The sequence below is a fragment of the Tamandua tetradactyla genome, chromosome 21 (genome assembly GCF_023851605.1).
Source record: "Tamandua tetradactyla isolate mTamTet1 chromosome 21, mTamTet1.pri, whole genome shotgun sequence".
NCBI classification, from domain to species: domain Eukaryota; kingdom Metazoa; phylum Chordata; class Mammalia; order Pilosa; family Myrmecophagidae; genus Tamandua; species Tamandua tetradactyla.
This window is the reverse complement of record NC_135347.1, coordinates 33,964,802-33,982,505: the sequence shown is the minus strand read 5'-3', so window position 1 is coordinate 33,982,505 and position 17,704 is coordinate 33,964,802.

Sequence of the window (17,704 nt, the reverse complement as noted above, 5' to 3'; positions counted from 1 at the left end):
CAGCACACTTCTCTCCCTCCCAGTTACGACGACCACAGGAGTCTCCAGACATTGCCAAGTGTCCTTGGGTTCGGGGAGGGGGCAAAACTTCAAATGGATGCATACAGCAGGGGGCTCAGTAACAGTTACATGAACTTGATCTGAGGAAATTTTTTACTTTTTGGACTGAAATGATGCTATACACACTTCAGATCCCCTTAGAAGGCAGTTGATGTGCTAATACAACACATGAACCAGTGCATTAGTCTGCATACTGCCGGAATGAGATCTACCAGAACTGGAACAGCTTTTACAAAGAAGAATTTAATAAGTTTACAGTTCAAAGGAAGTGAAAGTGTCCAAATGAAGGCACCAACAAGGGTTACCTTCACTCAAGAAAGACTGATGGGTCAGGAACACCTTTCAGCTCAGAAGGCACATGGCTGGCATCTGCTGGTCCCTTGTTCCTGCGTTGCTTTCAGCCTCTGTTCCTCCGGGGGTTCCTCACTTTGCTTTTCCGGGGCTGGCTTTCATCTCTTGGCTTCCTGCTCCAGGTTCTGGCTTGCTAACTTCTCATGGCATTGTCTGCTGGGCTCCAAGCTTCGCCAAACACGTGTTCCTATTCACGTGTCCACATCTGTGTCAGCTCTGCTGTCAAGTTTCCATCAGCTGTGAAGCTTCTCTTGTCTCTCGCTCTTTCTAAAACGTTTCCTCTTTTAAAGGATTCCAATAACCCTAATCAAGACCCGCCCAGAAGGGGTGGAGTCACATCTCTAAATAAAGGTCACATCCACTGTTGGGTATGTCACAACTCTGGAGATAATCTCGACAAAAGATTCCAACCTACATTACGGAATCAGGACTGAAAGAAATGGCTGCCTCCACCAGATTGAATCAGGATTAGAACATGGCTTTTCTGGGGTACACAGTACTCTCAAACCAGCACAGTGAAGCATGTAACCTTTTATGCCAGTAAAACCAAAGAACATTCACTATCTTAATTTAAAGGTGAAATGGCATTGGATGTTATCAAAGGGACATCCTTTGTCTTGATTTACTTTGAACTGGAGTGGCCAGCACTGCTACAGCTATGCTCCTGGCCTGGTCTATAAAAGGAGCCTTTTTGTTCTTTTCCAATGAGTAGTCTACGCATAGAATTGAGACTTACTTTGGTTTCCAGCTGTGGGAACTGGAAATTCTTATATAGTAATTGTTTGGGCTTAAAATTGGTCATTTTAGGGCATAATTGAGTAAATTTCCTAACTTAAGCTGCATACTCCACATACTGTTTCTGAGGATGCAAAAGGGTATTGGTGCCACGCCCTTTTTAAGTCCTTATGATGGAGCTTAATAATGCATACAGCAAAAGCTATTAGGAATTATGAAAATTTTGATCAAAAGCTTCTGGTTAAGGTTTTGATATTTTTTTTACTTAAAATTTCGATTGCAGTAAACAATTGAACTAAAGCCAATTTTAAATGTGAAGAATACTTTGATTCCATTGGACTTTTTAGATGGACTGTAAACTTATACTATTTTTCTAAATCATTTACTTTTTTAGAACTCAAGGCACAAAACGGTTTGATTTGATTGAATTCTCTGTTTGCTTATTTCTTCAATTCTTACTGTAAAGCACACACAAAAGGGCTCCAAGCACTTTCTGAAACTGCAACTTGAACAGTTGATTTTCATGCTATAGAGGGGTGTTTTATTTCCAGAGAGAACAAATATACTTTTAAATTCTTGATTATATCCCCCCCTCTGGATCCAATAATTGGTAATATATTGTAATTGCTTTGTACTTGATCAATTTATTATGTTTCTTCATCCATGAATGGATGCCAATCAACTGGCCTAAGTCCAGTTGAGGCTAAGTGCACATTTGGGACCCCTGGCTCCTGTTGTTGACTGAGCTTTTTGACATCCTTGGCTTATGCTCATATGTATAATAACTTTCATCCTTAATTTCCTATTTTTATAAAAGGAGAACATGGTGTAAAAACAAACAAATAACCCAGTGGAGTTGTCAAAGAGAGAAATGCTGCCGAACTTAAACTGTTCACAAACAGGTAGCACCAGGAAGCAATAGTTTGAAAGAAATCAGATGAAAAATCAGCATAAGAAAAGCAATTTAGGATGTCAGTGTGTTGCTTATTGAAGTGCTGTGTGCCCACAGGCCAAATGGAAATGAATGCCCACCTGTCTGATGTTTTCTTTTCTGATGCTGTTTGTTTCCTTCCTCTGTGAATGTTCCTGAAGAGATCCTTGGGCACAACGTGCAAGATTGTACATTGGCTTCCCTATGTGTTTCATTGCTGTTTACATTTTCATTTTCTTTGCCTCCACGGCTTTTGTAATTTTTAATTTAAACAAAAATCAATGGAACATTGCTATTATCATATAATAACAAAAGGTAATGAGTTCAAGAAGTTTAAAATACTTGAAAGGCTATGGAGCATAAACTCTGACAACAAGTAGGCCTGGGATTGACTTCTGGTTCAGTCATTTTCCACTGATAGCTATTGCTTAATTCTTGTTAGCCTCTCTTCTCTCCATCTATAAAAGAGGGATACTGCCTATCTGACAAGGAGGTAAATATCTATAAAGTACCTAGCATGGTGCCCAGTGCCCACATAGTGGTTTGCTAAAGCTGCTGGAATGCAATATACCAGAAATTGACTGGTTTATATAAAGGGGTTTTATTAAGTTTCAAGTAACAGTTCTAAGGCTGTGAAAATATCTGAATTAAGGTACCAACAAGAGGACCTTCTCAAAGGAAAGGCAGGTTCCTCTGTCACATGGGAAGGCATACGGTGATACCTGCTGGCCCTCCTGGGTTGGTTTCAAAATCACCCTCTTAGCTTCTGTGGGTTTCCCTTATGTCTGCTTTCATCTTTCTGCTCCCCTTGTCAGTTCTGAGCAATTTCTCTCTCCATGAGCTCCTTTAAGGACTCCAATAAACCAAGTAAGACACACCTTGAATGGGTGGGGTCGTATCTCCATGGAAATAGTCTAATCAAAAGGTCACACCCACAATTAGGTGCATCTCCCTGGAAACAAGCTAATAAAAAGATCCTACCCTACAGTAGGTCTGCCCCCACAAGATTGGGTTTGGATTAAAAGACTGGATTTTCTGGGGTACTAACAGTTTCGAGCCAGCACAATTCACCCTCTGAACCCCAAAAAGACATGTTGTTTCATATAGAAAATATATTCATTCCATTACAATATCAGAAAAGCCTTAAACCATTTCAGTAACAATGCAAATACAATAAAAAGTCAGAAACAGTACAAATTCTCATCAAAATCAGTCATATGCATGAAAGTCCTGAGGCAAAATTCTCCTCTGTCTATGGACCTATGGAACTCAGAACGAGTTAACTGCTGCCAGTATAAAAAGGCGGGGCAGTCATAGATAAATATTACCTTTTCCATAAGGTGAAATTGAAAGGAAAATGGGTCACTGGACCCAAACAATTTTGAAAACCTGCAGGGCATACTCAATTTGATTTGAAAGTCTGAAACTCATTCATAGAATGATGTTTCTTCTATAAGACTTGCAAAAGTGGCAGTCCCACCCTCTGCAAGGGTTTACCCAGCAGCTCTTCTCTCTAAAAACACTGGGATGAGGGTTTTAATATATCCAAGCATTGGGAAGACCACCTTGTCCTCAGCTCCACCTTCTCCAAGCATTGGGGCAGCACCTGGGCTCTGCCATCTCCAGGGCACATGCTCAACACTTTCAGAACAGTGGGGTTGTCACCAGGGTCCTCCCCAATCCCTGGGGAATGTGCTTTCTACTCTCTCTGGGGCCTGAGATGGCAAAACTCTTCCTGAACAATGAAGCAGAAGGCCTGCCTCTGCTTTCAGGGAAAACTCACCTTCTCCACATGCATGGGTGGATCTCTCCTGGCCTGAGATTTCCTGACTCCAGCCTGTAACTTCCATGGTTCTGCTTTTGAAGTCATTTTTCTTTCAATCAGTCTGTCTTAATCCAAACTGGCAGTGTTTCCATTCATACAGATCTCACCAAAAATGTGTTGATCTGGCATGCAGCATACAGACATCGTAACCATCAGACAATAGAAAAATCCTTTCTGGATAACTCCATTTCCAATCCTGGCTTTTTCTGAAATGGTTCCATGTTTAGTTAAATCCTCACTTGGAGCAATATTCTCTGGGGCCTCATTTTCTAAAGGCTCAGAATTTTCCAAACTATCAGTTTCTGGTTTCTTTGTACCTGTAAGTTCAGTTCTCAGCTTATGTCTCTCCTATCACATTTATTATAAGCTACAAGAAGAAGCCAGGCTGTATTTTCCACATTCATTTTGGAAATTCTTAAGTTAGATAAACAAGCTCTTTGCCTTCAAATTCTACCTTCCACCAAACACCAGGGCTCAATTTCACCAAATTCTCTTCCACTTTAAAATAACTGTAACCTTTCTCCCAGTTGCAATGACACATTCATCATTTCTGTCTAAAACCTTATCAGAGGTATCTTTAGTGTCCATATTTCTACCAACAATCTGTTCAAAGCAATTCAAGCATTTCCCATTTAATTCCTCATAGTTCTTCCAGAATCTTCTCCTTATCCATGTAAAAAGCCATTCCAACATGTTAGGTATTTTTAAACCACAGCACCCCACTTCTCTAATACCAAAATCTGTTTGGGTCTGCTAAAGTGCTGGAATGCTATATAGCAGAAATGGCTTTTATAAAGGGGATTTATGAAGTTGCAACTTACAATTCTAAGGCCATAAAAATGTCCAAAGTAAGGCATCGACAAGAGGATATCTTCTCAGAGGAAAGGCAGCTGGCCCTGGTTCCTCCGTCATATAGGAAGAAGATGCATGGTGACGTCTGCTTCTCTCCCAACTTCTGGTGTCAAACAGCTCTCTCAGTTACTGTTTCCAGTGGCTTTCTAAGCATCTGTGGGTCCCCATATAGCTTCTCCAGGACAAACTGCGGGTTTCATCTCTTAGCATCTCCAAATGTCTGTGTATTCTTCTGTCTGTCTCCAAGCATCTGAAGTCTCTGCTTTCTTGTGTTAGCTCTTTAAAGAACTCTAGTAAACTAAAAGACCCACCTTGAATGGGCAGGGTCACATCTCCATCTAATCAAGAGGTCCCAATCACAATTGAGTGGGTTGCATATCTATGGAACCAACCTAGTCAAAAAGTCCTACCTAACAAAATTTATATTTTGACTAGTGCGTTTCCTAATATAACTTATATGGACAGGTTAGTTGAACACTATAAGTACATGGAATCTTTAATAGGGCATGCGATTTTGTTAGTTTGTCCATTGTGATGCCCTGATAAATCCCAGAGTGATTTGAACAAGGAATAAAAAAGTATTTGCAAAGTCCCCTTGGGGAATAGTGAGAAAGGGGGAAATTCAACATCTCCATTTGGAGAATTCCTGATATTCTCATAAGCAGTGGTGACAACCAAATCAGTAAGCCAAACCCTCAATCTTGGGGTTTGTTCATATGAAACATCCCTGAAAAAGATAGGCTAAGCCTACTTAAAATTAGGCCTAAAAGTCACCCCCAGAGAACCTCTTTTGTTGCTCAGATGTGGCCTCTCTCTCTCTCAACCAACATGGCAAGCAAACTCACTGCCCTCCCCCTCTACATGGGACATGATTCCCAGGGGTGTAAATCTCCCTGGCAATGTGGCTAAAGCCAAAGCATCACTGAGCAATGTAGATTTTCCCCAAGATTTCATCTGGAAGTGTCTGAGAGGGAGAGTACCTCTCACATGTTACAATAGCTTCATTCCTATTTAATGTTTCTGTTCTCCAGAGCCTCTCTTTTACCTTGCCATTTCTGGGGTATCTTTTTGACCTACCTCTCCCACCCAAAGCACCCACATGTACACATCCATGCAAACACATGTGCATACCTTGGGCCTTGCTAATTCTTCACTCTTGCTATTAGACATCCCCCGAACTAGAAATTTCTCCCTCTTTATATCCTTGTGCTTTGCCTCAGCATCGCCACCCAGATTTGCACAAACAAGCCCATCAGGAGCACAACAAAATAAATGGCCTGAAGTCAGCAGCTGGCCCTGTGATTGAAAAGGCCAGTCTGTGGCCTTTGGCTGTTTGGGCTTACGCCTTGGAGTCTCATTTCTTACTTCAAGTAACTAATCAGCTATTTATTTCAAACTAATACATTGTTCTAGTAAAAGGAAACTTCATTGACCTCTTTAGATTGGGAACAGATTTTTCTTCCTAACTATGTTTTTCCAGGCTAATATGAAAATTGGCTTATAATATCTGAGCACATCCTGACTTTGGGTGGGAGAAAGCAGCCATAAATTGAACCGGTAGAAGGAGGAAGCCAGACCAGACTTTTAAAATGTTTTTCATGGATCTTTCATTCAATAAGTATTCGTGATTATCTACTCCGCACCAGGCCCTATGCCAGGAGGGTGCATGAGGCTTGACTTGACTCTGCCAACTGAGGAACATTCTCCAGCTGGGAGAATGCCACTCAGGTTTTATAAACACTGCCTGCATAGTGGGTGGTAGATAGCTGAGGGCGTTTGGGGTCTTGAGGAACAGAAGTGAAGGGTGTTGCAGTGGGAGGTTTTAAACTCCAACAACTGTACAACCACCTTGAGTGAAGCCTTTGGGGGACACTCATATCCCAGCCGGAATTCTCCCTCTGCTCATTTATGTGTGCGGTGCAAGGTGAGAAGTGGAGGCCTCTCCCCAGATACTGTCTAAGTGCCCTCGTTTCATGTCCTGTGACACTGATTTGGAACTAGAGGTGCTTTTGATCTACAGAATACCCAAGCACACAGGCGTTCATTCCTAAGTGTGTTCCAAGTGAATGACAAGAGGCTGGAAGTTAATTGCCTGTTTCAGTTTCACTCCAGGGTTCCCCTGAATTCTAATTATCAATAAATGAGCTTGCTCACCTCAATCTGAGTTGTAAGAGTGCTTCCATGTCTGGGTTCCATGTCTTTGTGGCTAAGCAAAAAGAAGGAGAGCGTTTCAGATAAACTTATAAAGCAGGGAGTCTTGACTTACACCTAAGTGCAATAAAAGGTGGTAAAGCTAGAGGGTAAACTGTGGCACTGTTTGTGGTTGAAAGGTCATCTGTAAAGTCCCCGAGCACAATCAAATGTTTTGTACAGGAAGTATGTTGTTTACATTCTTGGCTTCCAGATAACAGGCACCACCTCAGTTATTGCAATTACTGCCCTCCTGCCTCAGCAAACAGAACAGGAATTCTGGTCTTTGACCTTTCCAAGGTCCTTGCCTTCAGTTAAGAGCATTCTGCTCAAGTCTTAGAATGTGCTCGGGGTGCAGCTTCTGCTGGATTGGAGAGTGGGAGAGGAACTCTGGCCCAGTGCTCACCAAGAGTGACCCATCTGCCTGAGATGGCTGAGAGTCCACACAGCTCCTGTAACAGGGAGCCCAGACTCACACAGAGAATGGGAACTGTGAATGGAATCAAAGGCATCCTGGGAATGTGCTCCTTGTGAGTAGTTTTGGGGTGGCGCCTACAAGGAAGGCCTTTGTGTTGTGAAAAGAGTTGATGAGCTCTCAAGGACATCGCACACCTTCCTCCCAAGTGGCTGAGCAGAGCTGACCAGGAAGGGAGTTGACCCACCCCGAATGAGACTGACTCGAGCAGGAACTGTAGCAGGGGATGCTTTGCTAGAGCAGCTGGAATCTCCTCCAGAAGGAGGCAGGCAGTGTATGGGCTTGGTTGGGGCCACCTCATCCCAGGGGCGGAAACTACGCCAGGTTCCGAGACTACGCCAGGTTCCTTCAGGCAAGGAATCTTCCTGAAATCTGTGAGACAAGGCTCCTGATGGAATAGGCAGAAAGGGTGCTGGTTCTTAAGGGTGCTCCTTTGCCCAGCGGTTGCCATGGAGATGGTTGTCCAAGTTAGCCCACCAGCCTGCCCAACCCACACTGAGGCTGAAGAACGGACGATTAGTTTTCCATGAAAAGTAGCTCCAAGTGATGTCGCCCCAAATGTACAGAAGAGAACTATAGCTCTTCTCTACATTTGGGCCCTGCGTTTAAACTTCTCTAGCCATTGGGTTGTATAGACTTCCTCTCATTAATACAGAAATTTCAAGATAAGAAGTGTTAAAAGCTCAATTACAGTAGAACAGCAGTTCTAAAATGTTTTGTTCTCCAAGCTTCTTTACATTCATAAAAATTAATGAGAAAGTAAAGTTAAAAAAAATCAAAATAAAATACTAAAAATTAGTGAGAACACCCCAAAACCTTTATTTGTGATATTTTTAATCAAAATAAACCCATTGCCTATTAAAATTAATTACATATTTTATAGCAAATAACTATGCTTTTCAAACTAAAAATAAATTTTAGTAAGAAGAAAGCCATTCTTTTACAGTTTTGCAGATCTCTTTAATGTCTGGCCTCATAGAAGATCATCAGTCTCCCATATCTGCTTCTTCATTTAATCTGTTATAATATATTATTTTGGTGGAAATATATAAGAAAAATACAGTCTCCCACAGATATGTGGTTAGAAAAGGAAGGAACATTTTAATAGCCTTTTCAGATAACTGTGGATATTCCTCTTTAATCACCAAGACACAAGTGGTTGTTTCTTATAGGTTGGATGCAATGTGGAATCTGTAACATTATCATCAGCTTTTCTCACTCTCTTAGTTTAAAATCCATTAATGGCTCTTGCACTTTGAGTGAATCTATTGCCCATGAATGATTTTGAAACATCATGCAGGGGTCATTTCGAAAATCTTGGTTCACTGAGTTATGCAGCGCTTTCAAATGGTGACACATTTCATCAGAAACTATAAAAAAGAAAATCACATTGGTTAATATTACCTCCCATCTTATAAAAAAAAGTCTTTAGTAATTGGGGAGCTGTCAAGCTCCCAGGGGCAGATGGAAGGGTTCCAGTTTACCAATTCTCTCTTGGAAGCTCAAATTTTATCATTGGCAACAAATACTCTCTATTGTTTTTCTTGAAGTGACAGGTTCACTTCATTTTTTTAACCTTTGAACAATATCTTAACTTTTTATTTGAAAAAATTATAAATTCTTAAGTTGTCACACTAGTACAGAAAGTTTCCAATATACCGTTCATCATTTTCCCCCAATGACAAGATCTTGCACAACTATAATACAAAATATCAAAACCAGGAAATTCCCTTTGGTACAATGCATGCATAGTTCTATGCCGTTTATCACAGACCTGTGCCACCACCACTACACTCAAGGTACAGAACAGTTCCATCACTACCAAGAATTCCCTCATGCTACTCCTTCATAGTCAAACCCCGCCTCTCTCATCCAATTTAACTTCCGGTAACCACTAACCTGTTTTCCATTTCTATAATTTTGTCATTTCTAGAACGTTATATAAACATCTGTGACCTGTGCTGGTTTAGAACTGTTATGGACCCCAAAAAAGCCATGCTCTTTTAATCCAATCTCGTGGGAACAGACCTAATGTGGGTGGGACCTTTTGATTGGGTTATTTCCATGGAAACGTGACTCCGCCCATTCAAGATTGGCTTACTGGAGATGCTTACTGGAGTTCTTTAAGAAGGAGACATTTTGGAGAAAGCACAGATGCTTGAAGACAGAAACTCCTTGGAAAAAGCTAAGCTAAGAGTTGAAATCCAGAGTTTACTCAGGGTGAGCTAAGAGAGGACCTTGGAATCAGAAGCTGAAAGCCACACACCGGGAGCAAGGACCAGTAGATGGCAGCCACGTGCCTTCCCAGCTGAGAGAGGCGGTCCAGATGCCAGCCGCCTTTCTTCAGAGTCCAGGTATCATGCTGATGTCTTCGGACATTTTCATGGCTTTAGAACTGCACATTTTTAACTCAGTAAGTCTCCTTTTGTAAAAGCCTGTCCATCTTTGGTATATTGCATTCCAGCAGGTTTAGTCAACCACAACATGATCTTTTGAGTTTGACTTTATTCACACAGCTTAATTCCCTTAAGATCCATTCAAGTTGTTGTGTGTTGCCATAGTTTGTCCTTTTTTATTGCTGAAAAGTATTCCATGGTGTGGCTGTACCTCAGTTCACCTTTTAGCAGTCATTCTCATTATTTCCAATTTTTGCCTGTCACATCTCATTGTGGCCTTAATATGCATTACCCTGTTGGACTAGTGCTGTCATACATCTTTTTCTACGTTTATCACTTCATTGATTTTGAGTAATTGTTTGCCAAATACTCAAGTTTGACAAAGAAACTACAGTCGATCAGTCATTCTTTCAAGTAGATGATGTTTCATGAAAAAAGGGGCTGGTTCAGTTCAAACAGCTGCAGAAGTGCCATTCCTTGGGAAAACTGTCCAACTTCAGAATACAAAGGAGGTGCCTCTTGCACATTTTCCATTTTGTTACGTAGAATATGAAAAGGATGTGTACTTAAGGGTAGAGATTTAATAAAATTGATACTTTTTACTGCATCATCAAAGATATTTTTCAGTGAAACAGGTTTTCACTTGTTTTACTGCCACTGCACATGGATGAAGAATGTAAAAACTATTATAATTTAGTGCCAGTGTCTTGAGTATTCCTAAGGCACAAGAAGTCTTACCCGCATTGCTTTTGCACTATCAATGCAAATGTCAACATACTGAAAAGGCAGATAAAGTTTTAATATTTGTAAGAAAATAATTTTGACCTCATGGACCTCTTAAAGGACTCTTGAGATCGAGATCCTTTCCCAGGGGATCATTAATCACACATTGAGAATTATAAATATCTATAAATATCTATTACATATTGTTATCAAATGCAGTACAAAAGTAGGTTAGGAAGTTCTAAAATACAGACACTGTCACCCTTCACCCTGCATTCTGATTCTTAGTTCCTGTAAGACCCATGTCAGGCTTCTGAGCCTCTGAATTATACAATGAAAATTTTGTGTCTCAGATGCTAAAGTTTGTGGCAATTTCTTTCAGCAGCAAACAGAAAACCATGCACACAGGTTTTGTGTAAGCACAGTGAGAAGAGTTGGTTCTAATCCCTTGCTCTATAACTGCTAACTACAAATTCCATAATTCTTTACTCATAGGAAGGAGCTCCAAGCTTCAGACAAGTTACTACAAATACAAGTTAAAGTTCCGTGGCAATGAAAAAAATAAACAGTTTCAGATGCAGCTGAAGACCAGAATGACCAATGTCCTTTCTAGACTGTGTCTCTTGGTATACATTTCTGCTTTTATTTTTGAATTATTTTACTTTAAAAAAAACTGAGAGTGATTCCAAAGATCTGTAGAAACCATCATGGTAATTTCTTCAAATATGGGAATTGATTGAATTGTAAAAATTGAAGAAACAATGATTCTCAGAGAGTCACTGAGGTAAAATCTAAATCAGCAGATATTAACATGTCTTGGGTAACAGATCCATTCGGAACTCTCTTTAGAAAAATGCACCTACATTCTTACACACGCAGGCTTGCATTTTTACTTTTAGGGCTTTTGCAGCCTTCCTGTGTTCATTGACCCAAGTTACAAACTGCCAATCTTCACAGACATTTTCGTGATGTCATATTTGATTTTTTTTTTATTAATTAACGGAAAAAAAGAAATTAACCCAACATTTAGAAATCATACCATTCTACATATTTGATTTTAGTGAGGGAAAAATTCCTTAGAAAACATTCAGGTAACAGAGCACAAATAAGCACAATAGAAATAATAGTATCTTTATTCTAATTAACTGTAGAGGACCAGAGTCTCTTAGAAAGGCTTATGCTTTTTTGTGTCATTGTTTTCAATAGGATCGAAATCTAAGGCTACACTGGGAAAGATGCGGGCTCTTAAATCCTGCAACTGTGAGCGCTGTGGGAATGATTTCCTCGGACACTGGGCTCTGAAGTATCACTTTTGACGGAAGCATCTTGGAAAAGTCCACCATGAAAACCGTGGCCAAGAAGTCAAGAGGGAGAAGCCCCAAGAACACGGTAAGGTACAAGCCGGTGAAAGTGGGTGAAAGCTTCCGTGTTCTTCCCACTTTTTCTAAAACACCCATGCTCTTCCTGGGTTGTCTTTGGTTTTGGTTTTTAGTCCTCTGTATGGAAATCTATTACAGAAAATTAAAAATTTAAAACTCATGGACATAGTACAGGTGGTGTAACGTAGTAGCTGAGGCTATGTGACTTGGTCTCCTCAGCTATAAAGTGTCCTTATCACAGAGCTGCTGTGAAGAGCACTTAGCACTTGTGCTGGGCTCAAGGGGTATATATGGGGTGGTTGCTGTTGCTGTAAATATTATCCCAAGTGCTTTGTGCCGCGATTTGATCCTCAGAATGCTAGAATTTTTTTTTTTTTTTTACTTTGACAATTTTTTTTTTACAATGACCAATGTCCTCTTCTAGACTGGTGGATGAGTGTCCTTCCTTCTGTCCATCTCCCAGGTGAAGGGACAAAGACTCCGCTAGGTGAAATGATTTGCCCAAGGTCATGCAACAACTAGGATCTCATTCTGCTTTTGTAAAACAAAATCTAGCACTCTTTTTATTATATCTTTTTTCCTTCGCTCTTTACTTTATTAATCTACAACAGTTTTCCATTTATGTCAGGAGTAAAGGTCTTTGCTGCATTTGGAGACCCTCAGAGGATGGAGTGACAATTTACTCTGCCCACGAGAGGAAGGCCAGCAGATCTTTCAAATAGTGCTTTTAATTTCTGAGTTGTGTTTCCTTTTTCTCAGTTTATGCATGACAGGTCAACTCCGGAGGCACCCAAGCTAACCTGGGAAAATCTAGAAGAGAGGACTATAAAGCACATGGCTATAAAAATATAAAAAACTTATAGGATGCATTCTAGGCACTTTGGAACTATCCTTAGTAGAGAGAACCATGAAATATAAGAGCATCACTTCACAGCCAATAAAAGAAGTAAAGCAGATGCCCAGCACCTGCCTCCTGTGAATATCCACACAGAGTAGGAGCTGTATTTGGTTTTCTTCAAGGCAAGGCATGAGAGTTTGTTTCCAAAAACTAGAAATAGAGAAGGAAGCAAATGGAACCAGGATGTGCCTTGAGATGCTTGGGACAAAAGGAACAGAGGACAACCCTCTAGAGGAAGCTTGGCAACGGGGTGACCGTAAAAAGAGACAACACAGTCAGATGCACAATTCTAGGGAGAGTCAGCCCTGGGGTTTCCGGTCAGTCATGGGGACATAGTGTCAGGAATCCAGCAGGAGTCAGTTTTTCAGAATCAAAGATGTGGGCTACTCATATCCAAGAGGATTGACTGTTCATATCATAACCCCAGCTACTGTGGGGTGGGGAGCAGGCTCAGTCCCAAGGAAGAGGAATGAGCAAGACAAAATAACAGGGAGACTTGGTCATGGAAGAGAAATGGGTAAAACTTAGGAGCAGTCTCATGGGAAAACCAAGCTGGTGTGGCCCCAGCAGAAGGCAGTGTCCTGGAGGGCCTCCAGGCCTTAATGTCTTGGGCAAAGAAGGAGACTCTCTTTTTAGGTTTGCATGGATCCCCTAAATCAGGCAAGGACCATCGGGGCAGGAAGAGAATTCCAACCAGCAGCAGATGCCTGAGGCTGATTGCCTCAGGGCTTGGAGACTCAGTAGCCTGTAGGCCTTGTAAGAGGGACAGGCATTCAGGACTCTGAGAATCTAGATGAAGACAGAGATGGGAGAGAAAAAGAGAGAGAGAGACATTGAAGCTCACCCTAGGCTCTGGGGCCTAAATCTGAAATAAGCATTGTGAAGTAGATTTGGCCTAAATAAGAGAACTCTGCAGTTGATATTTATACAGAATTAAGTCACTCAGTGGTACCAATTGGGAGTCAGCTGTGGGTTGTGCCTCTGAGAAGGGGAATTGTCCAGCCCACCTGAAGGGGACTGTGCATGGTCTCACAACTGTTCCCCCCAAATTTTGGCCCAGTGTCTGAGCTTCCTGCAACTATATTCCTTTAGGTGATGACATTGTCTCTTCAAGGTAACTGTCTATGAACACATATACACATATTTACTTGGGAAGAACTCTTTTGTGAATTAGCACAAATTACCTTATCACATTAGCCCATTAATACTTAAAAAGCTGATTTCCAGGGAAAGACATTTTTATTAGGAGCAAGAAAGAAGAGTCTAGAACAATGGTTCCCAGATTTTTCTCTCTAGGGACCCCTTTTATTACATTATTCCATGCAAACCTCTATTTGAAAAATTGCATTATGAGATGCTGGGGTGTAATTTATTCGTTTAGTAAAACTTCTGTTATTCTCAAAACCACCCACCCATCCCCGCCTCCCTCTGACAGGAGGTTGCAATTCACAGTTCCGGTCTGGGAAGGACTTGGTCAGCCTCGTCAGAACTTCTGGTTAAAAAAAGAAAACAAAACACACCTCTGCTAACCCCACTTTTAAAAATGTACTATCTCACAAGTTTTAGATGTTTTCTCTTGAAAGCAGTGTGCAGGCCAAACCAAGCATTCCGCAGGCAGAATCAGGTCCATGGGCTGACAGTTTGAGACCCCTGGACTAGATCACTTAATTTGAAATTCTTTACCCTGGGATCATTGTAATGGCCCTTGTTAAAGTGCATGTTTCTCATTTAGAAACTTAAAATGATTTAGTAAATTGGGGCAAAGTTGCTTCTTTCTTTGTCTGTTTTCTGGAACAAGAATGTCCAGATATCTCAGTTTTCTATGAAATCCATCCATTTCTCTGTTAGAAACCGAGGGTTAAACATCAGCTAAGAAGGGAGCGGGCAGATTCTGCTGGTTGAACCGATGCTGCAGCAGCAGGGAGAGGTGGTCTCCTGGTCTCATGACAAGGTCATCCCAGTCATAAGCTACGCACAGCTTTGCCACAGAACTGGATTCTTGCCTTAGCCATACAAATCTATTTTTGCACAGTGAGTATCAAATACTGATCATTTCTCTGTGCAGCCCAAATGTCCACAGGATTTTCACCTCATACTGTGTTGGAGGGTAAAAGTCCCCAAGAGCTGCAGAGATTTGCAGATGAAAAAACTCGCCCTGCCTCAGGCGCTCTGAGCGCTGCGTGTGTTGCTGAAATCGGTGGTCTCATCAAGCTGATCAAGGGCTGCCTTCCGGAGCTGGCCTCCGAGTGATCCGGGTAATCTGAGCTCCAGCACTCTCTGGCCAGGCCTTGCAGCCGTAAGGAAGCCATTTCCTTTCCCTTGGAGGTAACGCACATCAACGGGGCAGGGCCACATGTTCAGAGGCCAGTTTCGCCTTTCGCACGGGGGTGACACCAGGCCTGGCAGGAGCCCTTTGAAATGCCGGGGCAGGCTGCAGGCTGGTGGAACTGGCACTCAACCAGCAGGCAGCTGGAACCCATTATGGATGGCAATTTCTGCCCAAGGGACTAAAGTGCCTTTTACACTGGCAGGACCAAAGACTTGGCTCACTTGACTGAAATTTAGAAAAGGATGCTAAAGGGAATTTAAGGCAAAGGAGGCGAGTCTTTCCCCCCAGGGTACAATTTCATGCCAGAGCAACCTGCCTGTGGAAGTAATTAGGTGCTGGGCTGATGGACTCCCTGTCAGCTTAACAGCACGTCACCGTGTGCCGGAGTGGCTGTGCATAGAGTCCAGGCCATTCTGTGAAAAGTTCCTTGAGGGAAAACGACCTAAGCTCAGGGAAGGGATCCAAACAGGAATGATGGAATGTGGTCCCTTCCATGACTGTTACTTTTAATGTTAGTACCATCACCAAATAATGTCTAATCTCTGTTTAAAATAAAAGGTGGGGAGGGAGGGGAGATATTTCTGGGGGTATTTTATTCTGATGATTTTCCATTCCTTCATTTAAAACACACACACACATATTATTTTTATAAAATCATCTTTAAACCAGAAGTTTACTTAAAAGCAAAAATCATCCTTTAATGTAACTCAGTACCAAATATGATTTTATGAGTATTAAACTCTAGCCAAGGTAGCTATGATAAAAGCCTGAATGTAGAACAACATTTTTCTTTTATAGAGATAAAGTGTGGAACACTGAGCTGAGAACTGCAAGCCAGAATTCTTATTCTGGTCCTGCAAGATTCTAGCTGAAAGCAGGGATGGATGCTAAAATAAGGGCAGATATTGCTGAGCCCTGTATTCCATTCTTGGAAACTCATAGTGCCTATTAACGTATTAAGAGCAGTCCTATCACAGAAGCTAAAGATTACATTTCCCATACTCCTTTGCTATATATGTGATTTAGGTCCTGTCAATTAGTTGCACTAGTTCAAACTTTGTGTTCAGAGCTGAGTGAGTCAGGAGAGAAGCAGTGGGGCATGAGACATTCATTTAACTAGAGCAGATGCAGCAGATGCAGAACGGCTTTGGAGCCAAGAGTTCTGGTGATGCCCTGCGGTCCCTGGACTAACAACTAGGGCTTCCTGATTCCCAGATCTTAACAAAGGCAGCGTGCTCCTGCAGCCAGCAGTTGCCATAGCAGCTTCCAGATTCCTGGGTCTCTGACTGTAGTTCCCTAACATCCATTTCTGCAGGGTTATTCTGAAAGTCATTCCTAGAGCCGTGCTCCTCTAGCTATTCCAAAGATTTCCCTGCATCAAATCCCTTTCTGCTTGAAATACCTGGAAGGGTTTCTCTGAATCCTGACGGGTACACTGTGGTTCTCAACTTTGGAAGTGTCGCTCTGAAGTATTTTTTGTGATCCTATGACTTGAAAGACCTACACAGCATACTGGTGAGTGATAATGTATCCCCCTATTTGCTCTAATAGCAGATGGTCCTTACTCTCCGTGGACTCTTCCCTCTTCCTTTAGAGACTTGGGCCAGGTTGCCATGTCTCTGTGACAGGGCAGGCTGGAGAGATGCCAAGGAATTAAAAATGGCACATGCTATCTCACTTCAGCACTCGACACAGTGCCTGAGAGAGTGAGCTGCTAAAATCCTTATGAGGTTGCCATACCATAAATGGCAGAGGGGTCACAGCTTCCAAACACTTTCTCACTTTGTGGGAAATTGTGGTCATTTTAGGTATGACATTCTACCTTTCGCCATCTTGCTTTTGCCTTACGGTCATGATGATTCCTAAATCACAGATAACAGCTCCTTTCGCTGCTAAAGAGCCGCCTTTGGGAACTTGCAAAGTCTTTTCTTGAGTGCTAAGAAGGTAAAGGAGATGAAGATGTACTGTTAATTACTTAACATTCTATTTATCAGGAACTTTGAAGTTAGTTTTCATGAACTGTAATGACAGAATCCTTTATTAAAATCATTCATGATATATTCAGAAACGTAACAAACTAACATCCACCAGAGACATGAAAGCAATCATTTAATAGTTCTAACTTAAGGGGTGTAATTATGGCACCTCCACAAAGGAGCCAGCCTTCCCAGGGGTTCACTGAGGCTGACTAGGTGTGAGTGTGGGCTGGGTTCTGGGTGTAAAGAGTGAATTTAATTCTTGTCCGCATAGATTCCTCACAATCAAGTGGCTTTTCAAGTAGGAGTCTGAGAACTTTTAGCTGCAACTATTCATAAGGATTTTCAGCTTTTTCTGCAAATTCTGCTTTCATTTCCACAACTGAACCAGTACCCTCAGTAGAACATGATAGGTTATTTTCTCCTTCTCCTGTCTTTTTTTTGGGGGGGGGGGGGAGGGGTGGCAGGGGTTTGGGGAGTGGAATGGTAAAATAGCACATGACTTAGCTACGCCACAATGTTAATTTATCCTTAAAAATGCTGCAACTTGAAGTTTGCACTCCTCTGAAGATTCATTTAGGTTT